This window comes from Pelodiscus sinensis, chromosome 1, assembly GCF_049634645.1.
Source record: "Pelodiscus sinensis isolate JC-2024 chromosome 1, ASM4963464v1, whole genome shotgun sequence".
NCBI classification, from domain to species: domain Eukaryota; kingdom Metazoa; phylum Chordata; order Testudines; family Trionychidae; genus Pelodiscus; species Pelodiscus sinensis.
The window spans coordinates 213,615,098-213,630,354 of NC_134711.1; the positions used below are offsets into that span (position 1 = coordinate 213,615,098).

Genomic DNA, 15,257 nt, shown 5'->3' on the forward strand with positions numbered 1-15,257 from the left:
GGTTCTTTCCTGGTTCCACTGGGGAGCTGTCTGGTCCAGATCAGGAAGACAAGATGGCGGACAGCCGCCAGCAGCCTGTTACGGCCAAAAAGCTGAAAAAGCATTTCTTAAAGGGGCCACGCTTTTTTTAAAATGTTTGTATTTATTTATTTATTTATTTATCTCAACAACTGTGGTCTCCCCCTTTTTTTTCTCTCAACAGAATTCTTCCCCAGTGGGTTTTTTTTTGGGGGGGGGGGGGGGAGGGAAGGTGTTCGGTATTTTTTGGTTAAACCATCTGGCAACCCTATCATATCATGGGCCAGAAGCATCTTATTCCATTAGTAGCCTCACTGAGTTCAGTGTGGGACTACTCATAGGCTGTGTTTAGACTGCATCCCTTTTTCGTAAAAGGGATGCAAATTAGACCTATCGCAATTGCAAATGAAGCGGGGATTTAAATCCCCCCCGCTTCATTAGCATAAAAATGGCTGCCGCTTTTTTCCGGCTCGGAGCTTTGACAGAAAAAAGTGCCAGTCTAGACGCGGATCTTTCGGAAAATAAAGCCTTTTCCGAAAGATCCCTTATTCCTCTTAAAATAAGGGATAAGGGATCTTTCGGAAAAGGCTTTCTTTTCCAAAAGATCTGAGTCTAGACTGGCGCTTTTTTTCGGCAAAGCTCCAAGCCGGAAAAAAGCGGCAGCCATTTTTATGCTAATGAAGTGGGGGGATTTAAATCCCCGCTTCATTTGCAATTGCGATAGGTCTAATTTGCATCCCTTTTACGGAAAAGGGATGCAGTCTAGACACAGCCATAGAGTAAGGCACTTACTCACTGTGAGCAGGGGATCAGAATATAGCTTTCTGATGACCTGTGTACCAACACAGCAGCTTTTTCATTTCACACATTCCTCTTTGCCTCTTGTATGTTACGTATTTTATGAACTGCATTTCAGCCAAATAGTAAAACAAGTATGCTTGTGTAACCCACACACCCAGGCTACGTCTATACTACAAGCCTCTTGCAGAAGAGGAAATGCAAATGGAGCACTCATTTGTATAGGTTGCGCTCTCATTTGCATTTCCTCTTCCTATCCCTTTGGCACAAGAGGTGGTTTTTGCACAAAAAGGCGCTGTGTAGATGGCTCCTTTTTGAGCAAAAACCTCTTGCGCACAAATGGCTCCTAATTAATAATGCAAATGAAGCACAGCAATATGCTAATCCACACTTCATTTGCATAGGCTTTTGCGCAAGAAACAAGCAGGGTAGACGTAGCCTTAATGTCTGGCCCGTCTCACATCCAAAGAGGCTGCATTTTAGTGAGAGCTGCCCTGTGCTTAAATGTTGTTAAAATGGAAGAAAAATATAAAAAGCCGATCACCAAAGTGATGGTGAGCGTTGTTCATTGCAGGCTGTTCTCTCACCCAAACTCAGCCTGGGCAGTCAGTCACAGGAGTAGAGGCACTGGCTTCTCAGTTTGAACACAGAACCCGTCATTTTAATACGGGAGTGATTCTATGCAGGAGCCTCTGGTGTATGCAAGGCTAGTCTCTGGCATCAGGCAAACAGAGGCCTAGGAATGCATTACAGACAAGGGGGAGGGGAGACAAAAGAACATTCATCTGTGGAAAACAGAGGATTCTTTTTCTTTTCTTACAAGTGACTCGCGTGAATTTTTACCCAGAAAGAGCTCAGGCTAGGCAATTTCATGATTCATCAGAATCTGTGTTTTCCCATCAGTTACCTGTATCCAAGTGACACTATTTGCATTTACCTCACAAACCCAGAATCTTCATGGGAGTGTCCTTTGTGAATCAGTGTTCTTTCCATGCAGAGCCCGCTCAAACGCGATTACAACTTTGCTATCTCTTGGTAGCTGGCTGGGTGCCAGGATGAAGGATTCCTTTCAGAATTAACTGCAAACCCATCCTCCCCCATTTTTAGCTGTCTTGCAGAGTGTGGTATGTAATCTACCATGTAAGTAACTGCATGTCATTTTACAAGCACTGCGAAAGGGCATCGTCAGCGGAAAGGCTGTGTGTCTCTGGTTTTCAAGGAGCTGTCAATGTGCAGAAAGGATGAGGGAGAAAATGAGTTCAATGCTTTTAGGCAAATTCTTGCTCCTCATGTTGCCGAAAGGAGGGCTCATTCAACGGGAGCATGTTTCTGGTAATGCACAGAAGCTGCTGGCTTTGTCAGTGCTTTAGTAGGCAAAGAGAAGCTATATCTCAGAAAAGCAGAAAGATATTTTTTTTGTTTTTGTTTGTTAAAAATATTGATTACAGAGCAGGCTGTGCCTTTGTCACAAGTCCTAAGAAAGGAATACTGAAAGGTTATGCTGCCCCAGGAACCGACACCTGATGGTATTATCACAATAGCCTCGCCATATGGCCCTGGTTCTCCACTTGCTCTAGTGAAGAAGAAGAAATCTGCATCAATTCTGCACTTAGAATAGGTTGTGTCCTATTATGCACCGACTTAGCCATTGTGGGAGAGCTTTTGAAGTGGCCACTTGCTGCTTACTTGCCCATCTCCACGGGATGGGAAGAACAGGCCTTGTGGACACAGCCCTTTTCCTGTGATTGTTAGAGCCCCACAAATCTACGGACATCAGCTTTATATCCACAGGTACCCACATCCACAGATGCAAATATCCGCAGCTCATTTTTGCAGATGCAGATACAAATTTTGTATCTATGCAGGGCTGTCCTGATTGTGATCTGCTATATGAATAGCTCATTTGTAAAGGAATGCCTTAATCCCCTGTGCCAGCGGGTCATATTCTGGCCCTTCTATATATATTTCCATTTTACCATTGCAGACTTTTTATTACGGTAATATCGAAACACACAAATATTAGCAATGTTGTTCAGTCTTGCAATAAATTATTCCCACCTTACATCAAAATGATGTTTTCATTAGACATATTCTGATAATCTAAGGAATGAGGCAAAAGGAAGGAAATACCTAAGATGGGGGAAGGAAATGGAAAAAAAAAAAGAATGAAAAATATTTCCCCTTCTTTCTATTTGCTATGCAGCACCCCCTTTTTACTCACCAGACTGCCACAAGCCAATAAAATGAAAGCTTTTGGACTCAGACACAAAAATTTTCATGTTAAATTAGTAGCTCAAGAATTTGGCAAATCACTGGAGTCATTTACTCTCACATCCTTCATTCCTTTCCCCAGCATAATGACAATATAATATGGAAGCAAACTTTAGCTAATGTAACACAGATGAAAATAGGAGATACTTGTTCCATAGTGCTACATATTAATTGGGACAAATTCTTCCTTAGTGCAACTCTTTTCTGGTGTTACTCCAAGACTGATGATATTTAATCATTTAATAATAATGTTTAACATTTGTATTTTGCACCTTTGATTCCTGGAGCTTTACATAGGAACAAATTCTGCCTCTCTTGCACACTTTCAGGAGTGGCTTATTCAACATGTAGACCCACTAAATTCATTTTTACCGCTCATGGAGTAAGGTCCCAAGTCCCTCAATTGCTTGCAGTACTTATTTTAAGCAGTCAGTAGTATGACCCATATCTTTAAAGTCAAAGCCTAAATGTTTGTAGGCTCATGGCCTAAGGGACTATTCAATACATGGAAGTTGAAGAATGTGGCCTAGAACAAATAAAGACATGGAGTAATACTTCCAAAAGTGCCCAAGTGACTTAAAAGCCTAAGTCTTATTAACTCGCAATGGGACTTATGACCTGTGTTTCTTAGATGTTTTTGAGAATTTTAATCACAACATCTGCCCGAAGAAGCTTACTAGCGAAACTGAGGATGTCAAAATGAGAACATAGTGGGAGACAAACATTAGTCATGGAAAAATAAGAAAGGAAGAAAAGAATACCACAATGAGAATACCACAATGTTAGGATCATCCAATAAATTCAGCAGGTGGGGTTTATTGATTTATTATATTACCATCACATGGGCATTGTTCAATGGAAAAAGTTGGATTCTGAGCTGTGATTTGAACATTGCATGACATGCATGCTTAGGGAAGACATAGTTGATGTAGCATATGGGATAACTTTGACTCTGAGGCCCCAATCCTGCAGCCACTTAACAATGTACTTAACTATAAGCATATGAGCTGTTTTATAGAAAGTCAAGGAGACTATTGCCATATGTAAAATTAAGCACATGTGCAAGTGTTTGCAAGGTTCATGTCAGTGCTTGCCATTTTTGTGTTAAAACGAAGAAAATACAATATAGTTTAAATTTGTGCACATTATATTGAAGCCTGCAGTGTAATGAACATTATCGTTCAATATATCAGTATTGATGAGGCCAAAAATCTGACTGGCTTCAGATTGTTTTTTTGGTGGTATTCATTATAGTCTTTTAAAAAGCTATTATAATAATTGAATTGTTAGCAAAAAAGAGTGAAAGTTAACTTTTCACACGAGACCATGTTAATTTTGTGAGAGTGAGCTGGCAATTCTTCTGATACTGAGAGATGGTTCAAATATGGCAGGCAACAATATCACAAATAAAAACAATTAAAATTAAATATTTCCCATTCATACGGCATCCTTTTGACATGAACTATAATGAATGCGAAAATATTCACTTGTAATTTGGAAGTCATTTTCTTTATCTAGAGTTAGAGAAACAGTTTTGTAGTTAGTGATCATGGCAATTGGAAACAGTTGTTTTTGACTGTTTCATACCTAGGAAGAAAGTGGTCGTAATAATTGACTATTGCTGAGTGCCTTTAGATCTTTAAAATTTCAGAGATAGCCATGTTAGTGGGTAACTTTAAAAACAATGAATAGTCTTGTGACACCTTGGAGACTATATATAGATATAGTCATGAGCTTTGGTGGGCAAACCCCACTTCCATGGGCATTTGGTATGGTAGGCAGGGGAAGGCTTTGAAGCTTATCTACTCACTGTTTCTTTTTTTCTTCCTCCCCTCCATTTTTTCCCCTTCTCCCTCCCTCTCTCCTTCTCTTATTTAATCTTGGATCTGGACTTCCAACACTCCTGTAATCTGAAGAAGGGGGTTGTGCCCACAAAAGCTCACGATATCATCTACATGTTTTGTTAGTTTTTAAGGTGCTACTAGACTATTTGTTGTTTTTTAAGTTTTTCCTGTTACAGACTAACTCAGCTACTCCTCTGAAACTATATACATAGAATTTGTTAATCTCTATTAACACCTCTATTAAAGGTGTCACAGGACTACTCATTCTTTTTAGATCTTTATACACTTGGGACTAGACCTCTCAGCTGTGGCCAAGCAACATTCTGGGCAATTGGAGAGAGGAAGGGCAAAGGTCACTGTTCTATCCGCCAGGCCGTTACTCATGGGGCTACCTGTCCTACCATTCCCCTGAGCTCTCTAGTTCCCTCACAGAAAATATGTGTGCGGTTTTTGAAAAGAGTCATAAAACAAACCAGGACTTGTAGTAATACACTGGGCATTTTATAAAGCCTCAGTGTAAATGAGATAAACTACTCAAGAAGTAGTACTTCAAAGAATTCCTGCTGCATTCCTCTTTGTTTCTGTGATCACTGCAAACCTTCCAACCCTCTGTGTCAGATAGTGGCCCATATTTTTATGATGTGCCTAGAATAGATTTCAGTGAAAGGCACTACATAATGGCAAAGCATTACTGCCGTTTATTTTATGAACTTTGATGAAGACTTTCTAAAACACAGAAAAAATGAACTGGAGCAAAATACAGAAGTTGAGCTGTTGACGTAATCAAAGGCCATTCATGCCAAATTTTCAGGTTCCCAGACAACCTGGAAGCCTGTACATGTGGTAGACATTTACTCTGCTGATGACAATTTGTTTGCATAGGAACCTTTATCTGATTTTACTCATTGGGTGCAGTTAGCGCCTCTCATCAAACATTAGGGCAACAGTTGAAGAGCTTGTATTTGGTTATTAATGCTAAAAAAACATTTTCCCGGCAGTGCAGCACATTTGTCTTTCCTTATCTATGTTTTTCAGTCAGCGCAATGTCAAAGGTATACCACAGGGCAATGTTAATTTTCCCAGCACCCAATTAAGTCACTGGCTACATCAATTTGTAAATCTACCAAAACAGCATGACATATTTTATACTCACCTTAGAAGGAAACAACCCATCAGCTGAGGAGAAAATGGAAAAACTAGGGGTCAGATCATCACTCTGCTCTGGCCCCTTTATGCCACATAAAATGGCCCTAAAATCCTGGATGTAACTAGGGCAGTAATAATAGTATGGCTGAGGGCACATACAGATAAGTGACTGTGCCCACTTCTCATATGAAAATACAGAGTTTAGTTTAGATTAGTTTACCCACTTCTTTTTTACTACTGCCTCAACGGAGGGGACTTAATCCACACAGGAACTGTGCAAGGCAGCACGGCATGTGGGGTCACATGCTCTCCTAAGTATGATCCCTGGTTTAGACTGAGCATGCTCACATGGACTGAGCATGCTCAATAAAATTGCTGAAGCCAGTTGCCCTCACGGTGTCCGTCCTCTCTCCTCTGCAGTCACAGGTCATCTCTAGCAGAAGGCAATCTATTTTAATTTATAACCAAACACATTCCAGTTAGTTGCATTTCTTTATGTAATCCTATCTTCCAGCCCCTTAGCATAAGAGTTACTTAAGGCTCCATTAGCTTTATGACAGTGTAAAAAGGATCGAGGTTTTTATTGTGAAAAGAGGATTGCTGTACTGATCAGAAATCTGAGCACAGTTGCAGAAAATGATGTGCAGCTTATGTGTGCGTGTCAGACTGGATTGTGATCCGAAAGGGAAATTACAAGTACTGGACTGATTAGAAGGCAGTGCAAATATGCATGTCTGGAATGAAAGGTAATATCTCAGTGTATATAGAGTGGTGGTAGAAATGTAGCCGTGTTAGTCTGGTGCAGCTGAAACAAAAAACAGGACTGTGTAGCACTTTAAAGACTAACAAGATGGTTTAATAGGTGATGAGCTTTCGTGGGCCAGACCCACTTCCTCAGCTCAACCAGAAAGGACATTGTCTCAACAACTTGATTACCTGCATCCTGCTTCAAAGACCTTTTAAGACTTCACTTCAAAGAGAATCCTCTGAACTGTCATTCATGCTTAAATTTGACACTTTACACTCAAATTTGAATAAAGACGCTAATTATCTTACCCATTACAAAGATAGCTTCCCCAATTATCACCTCTAATATCATTAGCTCACAGACATTTACCTCTTCCCTTTCCCCCCCTCCATCCCCCCTCTGTTCTGAAATTTGATTTGTCCTTTTCATATGTGTTCATTTTTTTATTTGTATCCTTTGGTATATATGGTTGTGACAATTTTCTTCCACTATTTGATCTGAGGAAGTGGGTCTGGCCCACGAAAGCTCATCACCTATTAAACCATCTTGTTAGTCTTTAAAGTGCTACATAGTCCTGTTTTTTGTCTCAATGTGTATGTTTGTGACAGCGAGGCTCTGCTGGTGAGGTTTGAGAGACATTAGTATTTAAGAGGATGTATTTGGGCTTGAGTCCAGGAAAGGCATTCCCAGCCAAAGGATTTGCAAGGCCCAAGGAAGGAAGCTGGGAGCGGGGCCCCAGGCCTGGCTGGTGGATGATGAATACGCAGCAACGTGGAGCCCTGAAAGCATGGGGCCCAAGGCATTTGCCTTGCTTGCCTTGCTTGCCTTGCCCTAGGGCTGAGGAAAAGTAATGATCAGAAAAGTCTATGTCTTTGAAGACTGATGCTGATTTTTGGTGAGGAGACAAGGTTTTTAAACCATACAGTGATATTTTAGGAGCATTGAATGTGACATTTTTCAGCAGGCAAGTGAAATCCCAGAGATTTTGTCCACACTGAGCACTCCCTTCCCTATTATTTTTGAAAGCAATCTGTACATAATGAAGAACTGAAATTGGACACTTCAGGAAGTGTAAAGATGTGAACTTGTTCTGTGTTTGTATATCTCCTAGCACAATGGGATTTGGGTCTATGATTGGGAGTATTAATATTGGGTGCTATGGTAATACAAATAACTAATAACCACATGTAGGGGTCAAGTTGTAACTGAGTTATAGGCGATGAGCGAGAAAGTTTTGCTCCCTTAAAAAGCATCTAGTGTTACCTAGTCTGTCTGTGGAGGAGTTGGATTATGTAAATACCTAATCCAAATTCTGCAAAAACAATCTGGAGACAGCAGTACTCAGCATTAGCAAAATACCACCTAGGTGGGCCTAAAGATAAAGATGTCTCTGGAGTTTTTGTCACAGACATTGGGGGAATTAAGCCCCAGAATGTGTATGAAATTATCATGCACCTTTCTTTCTTTCTTTCTTTCTTTCTTTCTTTCTTTCTTTCTTTCTTTCTTTCTTTCTTTCTTTCTTTCTTTCTTTCTTTCTTTCTTTCTTTCTTTCTTTCTTTCTTTCTTTCTTTCTTTTAGAAAACACATATAAACAAGTTGAAAATCAGCACTTTAATGAGTTATTTGCCAAAAGCTGAGATTCTTTACCCATGAAAATATTTTAGATACTCAGGCAAAACATTCACAAACTATTATTTTCATTGCAATCATGCTGAATTTTTTTGTCAACATCTTTCCTTTTCAATTTGCATCAGTCCAGGGTTTATATATGCTGCAGTATACATAGTGACATGTTGAAAAAACAGGCTGTGTTGAAACATGGAGACCATACTTTGTTTGGGTGGGAAGTACAGTGAGTGCTTCTTTATGGATAGGTACTCTGCAGGTACCCACATTACTTATTGAAAGGGAAGTTCTGTTGCCCACAGATGAAATTGTGTAAGTGGTGGTGGTAGACACCCATACAAGAATAATAAATAATATTGCTGGGAGACTCTTGTGTGCTGCAGTCTTAAAGTCACATGATACAGGGTGGGTAGTGGGAAACAGTTGCATGGTGCAGGAGATTTCTGAGTATCTACTTTTAATTTAAGGAATATTTATTTCTAAAGATAAAAGAGGGAGACTTTTAAATAGGAGGCTCCTATAAAGTGGAGGCTGCAGTGTCCCTTTAGGAGGCTTTGATTTATGAGTAATAAAGAAGCAGGAGGGCAAAGACAAAATTTCCAAAAGCTGTATAAGCTTGAAAAGGCAACTCTTCTATCTCTCACCCAGGCCTCAGGAACCAGGGTCAGGCTCCAAGGTGAAAGAAAAGGAATTTATGTAAGTACATGAACTCCAGCTGGGGCTTTAGCTAACACATTTTGCTCCCCAGTCCCTTACAATCTGAAACGAAAACCTTCTGCAAAGTTGGCTGGCTAGACTTGCTTCTGTTTCTGATGAGTACTTTCTGTTTTCATTCTCATCACCTTAATGGAAACTGACCAGCTTTTTGAAAAACAAAATGAACACTGAAATGAAAGTTTCCATAAAAATTTACTTGTACAACATTTCAGACTCAATAGAACTTCCTTACTGCATTCTAGATCATTTTAACGTGAGGAATGTAAAATCTGATAGAAAGCAAATTGGCCTTAAAAAAGGGTGGATTAAAAAAAACAATCCTCCTTTGAACAGCTTACATTTTCTTTCTTATAAATTCAGTGAGAACAAATCTTAAGGTTCAACTATCTTTCTGCAGGTTAGACTCCATGGCTGTCTACACTGGCTCTTTTGCGCAAAAGTCTTTCAGAAAAAGACTTTTGCCCGAACGGGAGCGGCATGGTATTTCTGCAAAAGCACTGACAATCTTACATGAGATCATCAGTGCTTTTGCGGAAATTCAAGTGGCCAATGTAGACAGCTGGCAAGTTTTTACAGAAAAGCAGATGATTTTGCAGAAAAACTTGCCAGTCTAGACACAGCCAGACAGAATCAGCACTTGTCCTAGTACTCCCTGGATACAAATGGGGGCAGGAACACAGACCTGCCTTGCCACATTCTCTCTGGGGCCACTAGCACTGTAGACACTTTGCACTTCACCACCCAACTGTTAAGGGATGGTGTCCTCTTGAATGGACAAAGGGCATCCCTGTACCCACTCAGCACTATGTATTTACTTAGTTATTTGTTTCGCCATGGTCCCTAGGAACCATAGTCATGGCTCAGGGCCCCATTGTGTTGGGCACTACACAAATTCACACCGAATCCCCAGCCTATCCATCAGCTCTCATTCACTAGTGAACTACCAGTGCTCACCTCTGATTGGCTCATGATGCCACTTTTCAAATAAGCAGTTTCTCTCATGCTGCCGGAAAGACTTGGTTGCGCTCGCAGTCATAAAACTATAATAGTCCCATAGCTGGAGAAAACGAATGAATAAATCCTGCCACTGCTGGTGCTGGGGAATAACTGGGGAAATGGCAGTAATGCTGCTGTTAGACTGTCACATTCACTTTAGCAGATGGTTTTTCCTTCGTCAATAAATTCTGGTACTGATTCAGCTGATCTCAGCAATCATTTCTGCTAGGTACTGTTAAATCACATATAACAAAGCACCATGTGGCTAGCAGCTGGGGATGACTGACAATATTTGCCTTAGATACATGAGTAGATTGTACTCCCATGGTTCTTCTAAAGCAACAGGGGACCATGCAGCATTTAGATAAACGGTGTTGTCTCTTGGTATTGTCTGGACTGCTTATGCCAGTGCTAAGAGCAGTCTCACTGTCACTATGGCATCTCACCGGCATGCACAACATCTTATCAAGACAGTCTGACTGTAGGAAAAAATATATTTAGGGCTGACGTGTCTCCTCTATACACCACCTCCACAAATCAAATACACAGAAAATTGTCAAGAACATTATGTCTGTTCAAAGAGCACAGCAGCAAGCAAGACCAATCGCTTCCTGGGAAAAAGATGTACTGAATGTATATTTCATGCTTAAACTGTTGTAGCTCCCTCTGCTATGGCCTTGCCAACTCCCAGCTCTCCAGACGCAAGCACGTCACGGCCTATTTTGATCATAAGTGCAAGGAAGCATTAACCATGTCACTCATGTTATCAGACATCCAGGGCTCCTCATTGTTCCCTGGTCCTGCTCAAAAAGCCTCCTAAATAACAAAATATATAACCTATCAGATTGAATTTCCTTGTAATTCCTCCCAGTGCTTCCAAATGGATTTTTGGGTGGGGGAGGAATATGTAGTGTTAATGTGGAATGAAATCCACCCATCCAGCCACCTTAGGGCTTGCTTACATTTGTGCAGAGACAGAGGCTCACTGAGACAGGAAGTGGTAAACCACCCAGGGAGCAGTACGTGGAAACATAATGCCTGTGTAAGGCTATGTCTACACTGGCACTTTCAGTACTCAAACATTTGTTGCTCATGAAAAGTGCCGATGTGCATAGCGCTTCATCGGCAGGAGCTCCACTCATTGGAGGTAGTTTTATCTTGTTGCCAGGAGAACTCTCTCTCCCAGGGATAAAGAGAGGCTATACTTGTGTCCCTTACAAGGGTGCAGCTGCAGTGGCACAGCTGTGCTGTTGTAAGGTGCGCCATGTAGACATACACTGAGGCTATGTCTACACTCACGGCTTCTTGCGCCAGAAATATGCAAATGAGGCTCAGCGTGGAATATTGCCGAGCCTCATTTGCATACCTAATGAGCCACCATTTTTGCAGAAGAGGCTCTTGCGGCAGAAGGAGCTGTCTACACTGCCCCTTCTTGCGCAACAAAAACCCTCTTGCACAATGCCGTTCTTCCTGAAAAGTAATCAGCATAATGGCATTGTGCAAGAAGGTTTCTGTTGTGCAAGAAGGGGCAGTGTAGATAGCTCCTTCAGGCGCAAGAGCCTCTTCTGTAAAAATGGCGGCTTATTAGGTATGCAAATGAGGCTCGGCGATATTCCACACAGCCTCATTTGCATATTTCTGGCTCAAGAAGCCGCTAGCGTAGACATAGCCTAAGAGATCGGGGAGTCTCAGGCACAGATGTTTAGCTGCCTGGAACCAAAGCATATGGGTTCAATATGAAAAACATTATTGGGAAACTTGGTGGTTAATAGCAGGGCCTCAGGATAGCTGACCAACTGAAAAGTAAGCTAGATTGTTGTATTAAAAGGAGGATAGTCAAGAAATATGGATTTTTGGTGAGACATGCTCAAAATTGGGCAGGATACAGCAGCTAGCTGTTTACCTTCTTTCTGTACACCAAGTGTGTGAAGTGGGAGGGTACTGTTCCTTGATACCTTTAAGCCAGATTTTGCCAAATTTACTTATGTTATTTTGCATCTTACGCTACAGGGAGGCTTGCTTATTACAATGGAACTACTTGTGGACAAACTCAATAGGAATAGGTGAGGCAGTAGCTAGAAAGTTAAAGGGGTATAAAGAAATGTATGCCTTGATAATTAAAAGAGATGGCTCACGAGAGCATTTCATGAGGCCTGTAGGTTGCTTCAACACAATAGACCAATGGCCAATTCATTCGCATTTTGTCATTGTGTTTACATCATTTTAATTTACACAAATATGTAAATAAAAATACTTTACACACAACCTGTTTAAATTCATACAAAACAAGCTGAACTTGAAATATAAATCAATACACTTGGCTTTAAATTTTATTAAAATATACAGAATCGGTTTGACCCTAATAAGGTACTACTTAAGTTTTTGTGTCTCTCCAGTGTAATAAGGCAGGGCACAACTGTTTTACTGAACCAACTTCTGTTGGTGTGAGAGATACTCTTCTGAGCTACACAAAACTCATTTTTCAGGTAATTAAGACCAGATTCTTCTCTTGCTGGATTAATTACCATTCCAACCTCACAAGGGTGTCATACAGTTTAATTAATTACAGCCAAACTCTGCAATCAGTCACACCAGTGTAATCTAGGATAACTCCGCTGGATTTATAATCACAGTCTCTATCTCAGGGAAAATGTGGTGCTTGCCTCTCATCTTGTGATAGCCAACTGGCTAGGAATGCAATAGATATCTTCTCCCGCTGCTCCTTCCATGAATCCAATCAGACTAATATTCAAATTAATTCAGTTTTCCACACATTCTAGTCTAAATGTGACTGATTTTGTTTGGTCTTCAGGCCTTTTGATTTTCTTTTTCAATCTATGTAAGTCTATGTATTTATATTGTGTGTGTGTGTGTGTGTGTGTGTGTGTGTGTGTGTGTGTGTGTGTGTGTGTAAAGTATTACAGGGCACTTTTATCATGAGATATAAGATAAAGATCTCCCAACATTCCCACTGATAAATAATAACAAGTTGGAGGTAACCATTTATTGGACTAACTACATGATTATCCTTCACAGACAGGTGTCAACTCTAGCTTTGATTATCTCCAAGCTGAAGGTAATTCCACAACCTCTTATATCCAGACCTAACAACACACTCAGGTATGCACTTTGAGCAGATGAGCAGTTTTGCTGATTTCTGTGGGACTACTCCCATACTTAATGTTAAGCATATGCTTAAATGCTTTGTTAGATTGGAGTGTTAGTGAGCTCCCTAGAGTAACTCCAATATAAAAGGGTAGAGGGGCAAATTTTGTTTTCATACAGCTTAGCACAGAGGTGTTCCATGGCTAGAGCTCCTAGGCACTATGGTAAAACAAAGGGTGCATCTACACAGCAGCTTTATTTCAGAATAACGTTAGTTATTCCGAAATTAACTATGTGAGCATCTGCACAGATAGCCTGTTATTTCAAAATAATTTCATAATAACAGGGGGCTTATTTCGATGTTTGTAAACCTCATTCCACGAGGAATAATACCTCTTCCAAAATAGCTATTTTGGAATAGGAGTCGTGTGTACACTCCACTGCTGCTATTTTGAAATAGCTCCTCTCCCAGGCCATTCAAAGTAATTACTCCCCAGTGCTTCTTAGGTTTCTGAATCGAGGTAGCACGTCCACTTTAGGGGAATCTGCCTCAGACTAATTTCCAGGCTTCCCTGTACTGTAGCCATGCTATTTTGAAATAAGCTATTTCAGAGTATTTATTTCAGAATAACTTATTCCAAAATAATCGTGCAGTGTAGATGTAGTCAAATAATCATAATGATGATGATACATACTATGATGTCTTACACTTTATATAGTGCCTTTTATCAAAAAAGTTACCCCTCTGAGGTAAGTAAGTATTGTCTTCTCAATTTTCTCATGCAGATACCAAGGCACAGCAGCCTTCCTTTACATTGCTCTGTAGTAACTTACTCCAGTTCTGGTCTGATATGTTACAATTAATGTGTGCGAAATTTGGGATTTCCTTCCCTTCTGAATTTGTTTTCAATCCTGTGATAGGCTCTCTGGTACCCCCTTGGGGAATCCCTTTCTCGTCTTGAATGTCATTCTCTGAAAACTGGCATCACTGTTGTCTGGCTTCCAAACTTGGCGGTACAGTCCTTCAGCTGTACCCCTTGGACCATCTGTCCCCTTCCAGACATTTTCAAATAGTCCAGCGGAAAAAGTCAAAATTCCTTCACAACCTACAGAAAGGGCCAGTCCATGGGTGGAAGGTCTGGGCACCCTTGTCTAGGAAGCTATTCATCCAGTCTTGAACCAGATAGTCCTCTTTTGAGGTGGCTTGTCCCCATCTAGTATTGAGATAAATCAGATGGGATTTTTGTCCAGTATCAATCGTGGGATTCCATTTTTAGGAGTGCACTGCATACACCCCTATGGTTATCCAGTTATGGATGGATCATGCGTGCAAGGTCATGCTGATAGAGATCATGGCCCCCCTGTGGCATGACCTCACATGCATTGCTCTTCTTAGAAGAACCAGAATGTCCTGTATTCCTGGCATATGTGAATGTTCTCCCGGACCTTGTGTTTCTACTAACCAAGGCTGTGCCAGAGCTCCAAAAAGAAGAAGCTGTTGTCATTATTTCCTCAGAGGGATGAGGTGACTGGCACTCTCAAACATTTTCCCAGTAGACAGCTCCTGGGAGCTCTGAGCCCTAGTTCGTTTTGGTCTTGAATGTCACAACCTGAGCAGCGATTCTCTCTTTTAAGGATTTGCCCTTCTCCAGGATTGACAGACCTCATGGGTGCAGTGGGTTGGGACTAACTGGGACCAGGGCAGCACTTTAACTTCTTGGTGGGACAGGGAGATGCCTAAGCACAAGCCCAACATGGGACAAAAATTTTGAAAATTCTACAAAACACTGTGTTTTGGAAATATCAAAATGCTTCTTTTTGGGTCTATTGAACTGATCTGAAATGCTGGTTCTGAGTTAGTCCAATATTAAATGGCATTTCCCTGTTGTGGTGCATTGCTTCATGGGAGTTTAGTTTGAGAGCCTAATGCCCCCTTCTTCCCTATGGGCTAAGTGTCACTGGGTGAATACATCTCTTACAATTAACTG

At 40.9% G+C, this 15,257-nt stretch overlaps 1 long non-coding RNA gene across 1 annotated transcript; it reads left to right on the plus strand.

Annotated features, from left to right (window-relative positions):
* The first annotated feature begins 1,464 nt into the window (after nucleotides 1-1,464).
* Nucleotides 1,465-13,286, plus strand: LOC112545736 (uncharacterized). The gene is made up of 3 exons (XR_003089282.2): nucleotides 1,465-1,956; nucleotides 9,100-9,147; nucleotides 13,201-13,286. It is a non-coding gene; the product is annotated as an uncharacterized LOC112545736 (long non-coding RNA).
* The last annotated feature ends 1,971 nt before the right edge of the window (nucleotides 13,287-15,257 follow it).